This window comes from Corvus brachyrhynchos, unplaced genomic scaffold (genome assembly GCF_000691975.1).
Source record: "Corvus brachyrhynchos isolate BGI_N302 unplaced genomic scaffold, ASM69197v1 scaffold49, whole genome shotgun sequence".
Classification (NCBI taxonomy): Eukaryota; Metazoa; Chordata; class Aves; order Passeriformes; family Corvidae; genus Corvus; species Corvus brachyrhynchos.
In genome coordinates this window covers 639,505-643,858 of record NW_008240029.1, presented here as the reverse complement: position 1 = coordinate 643,858, position 4,354 = coordinate 639,505, and the positions used below count along the sequence as shown (strand labels likewise).

At 39.7% G+C, this 4,354-nt stretch overlaps 1 long non-coding RNA gene across 1 annotated transcript in view; it reads right to left on the bottom strand.

Annotated features, from left to right (window-relative positions):
• Positions 1 to 788: 788 nt before the first annotated feature.
• Positions 789 to 4,354, bottom strand: part of LOC108448999 — a 6,224-nt gene continuing 2,658 nt past the window's right edge. Inside the window, exon 2 of the long non-coding RNA XR_001865093.1 lies at positions 789 to 3,785. This is a non-coding gene — a long non-coding RNA (uncharacterized LOC108448999). The remainder of the gene's footprint in view (positions 3,786 to 4,354) is intronic.

Sequence of the window (4,354 nt, the reverse complement as noted above, 5' to 3'; positions counted from 1 at the left end):
GCCAACTATTCTGTGGTGATTTGGCTCCTTTCAAGTGCATTTAGAGAAGGACCTTTCCAAAAGCTTTTTGAAATCCAAGTAAAAATCTTTAGCAGAATGCTTGCACTTGTTAGAAAATTATTTTGTGTAACTATCAGGTCTTGTTTTCATAAGACACAAATTAAAACTTTAAGGAAAGCTATTTTTATTCTGTTATTTTGTGGAAAGAAGTTGTGTATGATCACTTGGCTTGCCTTCAAAAACTTTTTTTAAACAAGTAATTTAAAACAAAATTGGTAAATTTTAAACCAAATTAGAATGGTAACAGTGGAAATCTTGAAGAAAATGAAACTCTTAAAGTTACTAGTCCATAAATAAACTGGGGGAGAGCAGCAAGACTGGTTATTCTGTAACTGTGGGAAAGACTGAAATAAGGCACCAGGGGGAGAATCTTACAAATCCTGCAAACGTAGGACCACTCTCTATACTAGGCACTAGAGAATACACACTTGAGACAAATCATATAAATGGGGAAAGCATTACTCAGTCTTTTGTTTAATAGGAAACCAAGTTTCCTTAGTGCCAGTCCTCAAGGACCTACTTGTTCCTTAAGCCAGGATATTTGTGTATCATCCAGATGATGTATGCGTCTGTTTGAAAGCTAAAAAAATGCTACCTAGGAGCTCCTATTTCTCCATTCAGAATGACAACCTCTTGGGCAGACATTGATGTGAGCCAATAATATTACAGAGTTCATTAGAAGGAAATGAAACAGTTCCTTATAATGGGTGCTGCAGTGCTCATTTGGCTTTATTGCTGAAATAGACTGGTTTGTGGGATGCCAAGTCTCAGATCAAAACTAGGTGGCTAGAGCTTATTTGAGCATGATGCAAGCAATAGTTTGAAGGCAGCAACAGGTTGCCACCTGACAGATCAGCCGGGTTTTCTGGTAGTATAGCCTCCTACTTCTTACTCAGATTTACAAATTACTCAGATTCTTCTGTAAAGCAAAAAATCATGAAAATGTGGTGCTTAGGGACATGGCTCAGTGGTGGACCTGGCAGTGTTAGATTAGTGGTTGCACTCAATCTTGAAGTCTTTTCCAACCTTAATGATGCTACGATTCCATATTTCTTTATATTTTCTTTTTGCTACCTCAAAATTTATACTTCTTCTACATGATCTACAATTAAAGATATAATGGAATCATTTTGTTAATTAAAACTCTGCAGCTGACTTATATGTAGGTAGGTAGAAATTTTAAACTTTTGCCTGATCAAAGTCTAAAAAGTTTACAATATGAGAAAATTTGACCTCGTCTTTGTATTTAGGTAAGACAAATATGCCTGTATCTGGCAGCAAGTCTATGGTTAAGAAGCGCACAGACTAAGTGACAGGAGTCTAGTTGCAAAGAATTATCTGATTTTTGAAAGTCACCTTATGTTGAATATTTTGAATCTGGAGGCATGCAGAAAGATTCCTTTTTTTCCAGCAAACATTTTAGCAGGCACATAAGTGGTTTACAGATTAAGAAATCCTGTTGATAAGACTGGCTTTGAGTTGTGATAAATTAGAATGGTGAGCCACCACTTTATATTTAAAATCTGGATAGGATTTTAAATTTTAGTGGAAAGTTCCTTGCAGTGCTTCTCACTCTACCCTAAAGAGGTGAATTTTCTATAAAGTAGAATTATAGGAAAAAGGACAGAGAGAAAGATCTGAAAATTATTCTGAGGTGTAAAGAACCTCAGATGCTGTATGACATGTAACTAAATTGCCTAGGACTCCTCAGGACTGTCAAAGACAGCACTAATGCTTGATGGAGGAGGTGATTTCAGTGGTGATTTTTCCTAATTTCTTGTAACACTTTCCTTAAGAAGTGAGAAGCACCTGTAAAATTGCACAGGTAATATTTAAAATCAGATTCCTCACATCATTTATGATAGAGTTTCTTCTTCTTGTCCCAAATGTAAATTGGACATGGTGGCAAGCATACAAATAAGTCTCCATGGATGCTATTACCTTAATGTGAATTTTTACTGTTGTGACCTAGAACTAGAAGCAGTTCCTCAAAGATGGTGGATCTCCACAAATATCCCCTTTTTATAAGTTAATTAAACTACCAGAAATAGTCGTGTTGTTATGGTCTAGGATTTCCACCATCCACACTCAGCTGTAGGTAGCATCCTGCTGCCATCATGTGTTCAGCTCTCTCAGGGCATAGCCACACAATCATTTTGAAAACAGCTGGAGTGGTTTCAGATATTTCTGCCTTTCAGCTATTATTTACTGCACTGCGGGTGGAGCTTTAAGTCCCTGACAGAAAGTGGCAGAAGAGGAGAAACTGAACTTCTATCTACAGTGTGAATTCAGTTACTGGTGTGCCTTAGTCAGCACAAAGGATGTTATACTGCTCTGTATTACAAGCGTCTGGTAAGTTATGGCTCAAGCAAGCAGAAGCTCAAAGCAAAGCTCCTGGCTATTTGGGAATTGTGGGTATATATTAGAATAGACTATAGATTTTAGGTATTGTTCAGACATAAGTCCTGTGGGAACCATAAGATTCATATCTATAACAGGTGACTAGTCCCAAACACTCTAGTATTTGAAAACAACAAGTCTTGAAACACTCAGTTCTTTTCCTTTTCCTCCCCCCACTCTTTTGAAAATACACCAACATCACCTGCAGTTAAAGTAGCTCCTCAAGCTACAGGGAGCAGCCTGATCAACAGAGATGTCTGGATTCAAAGATCCCAGAAGAACTTCCATCACTACTTGGGGGTATGTTCATGTGGAAAGACATGCACATGAACATATTTTAAGTCTCAAAAAACAGTGCCTTCCCATTACCTCTGTATGTTGCAATGTTTCAATCTGACTTTGACCATACACTTTCTTCCGGAAACAACAAGCAAAGGTGTCCTTATTTCTGCACCTTGAGCCCTTACAATCAAAAACCATCAGCCATCCACACCTCCCACCTAAGCTGTCCAGCTGAGATGCTGGGGGAAAAAAAAACGACTGCTAAGGCACAGAGCAAATCCCCTGTCTAAATCTACTGTAATTTACCTTTTTGATGCAAGACTGTTCCCATCTCTATCTCTTAATGGAATAGAGCAGAAAAAGTGCTTCCTGATTTCAGACTGAAGAACCTGCTATATTTTGGATTGTCACTGTGTCCTAGTTTGAAAAAAAAACAGTGGGAGATCACTAATCAGAATTATAATTTAATAGGAAAATTAAAATAAATGCAATAGTACAAGAACACTAACAGAGTCAGGATACAGCCTGACACCATGTTAGTCAGGGTGGTAGTAGCAGACTAGATGAAGTGGTCCTGTTGAAGCAGTGATCCTGTAGAAAAGGGTCTGGTCTTCACCTGAAGGTCCAGTGATGTAGCTCTCATCCTCCAGGAGTCCCATAGGTAAGGGCTGCTTATACTGTTCCAAACCCCAGATTATATCAAGGCGGGAATGCTTGGTTCCTCCCCCTGGGTGGAGCATTTTACAATGGGTTGATGTAATTCTATGAGTCATGCGTGGGTTCTTGATTGCCCATTAAACTGAGATAGCTCCCAGAGGGACTTTTCAAGGATGAATCATGGTAGGAGATAACAAACATTGCCCCACCTGCTTTAACAGCTTGTGAAGATGATAATAGAATACATGCTTGTGGTTACATCTTACATTGTAACCTAGGGCACACTGCTTTCCATCCAGAAGAGGATCCCTGATGTTTTGGGAGTGTACTGTTTCTGGAGCATCCTCAGGTACAAAATTCCACAGGTCATATTTCCACTACAAGCACTGTAGAAATGACAAAGAAAAGACGAACAGAAAAATTAGCAAAATTAATGTGATGCAACACACAGTAGGATATATCTTGACCGCATTCCTGAAATCTGACACTGTTCTGCATGACATCTTTGTCTCTGTACTGCAAACACAAGGATCTGATGGATGGATCACCCATCGAATAAGGAATTGGCTGGATGGTCACACTTAAAGGGTTGTGGTCAATGATTCAATGTCATCCAGAGGGACCTTGACAGGCTTGAGAGGTGGGTCTGTGCCAATCTCATGAAGTTCAGCAAGGCCAAGTATAATGTCCTGCATCAGGGATCAGGGCAATCCCAAGCAAAAATACAGGCAGGGCAGGGAATATATTGAGAGAAGCCCTGAGGAGAAATGTTGCAGCGGGGATACTGCAACATACATATATCAAACCAGGAGTCCCGTGGAAAGGAAATATATATGGGCAGACAGATTCTTGATAGCTGTTTCAGAGAGATGTTTATTTCTCCAGCCGCATGGCCGGAGCTCTGACGAGGAACTGTCACAGTCACGGGACCAAGGGTCCTTCTGCCCGCGCAGGG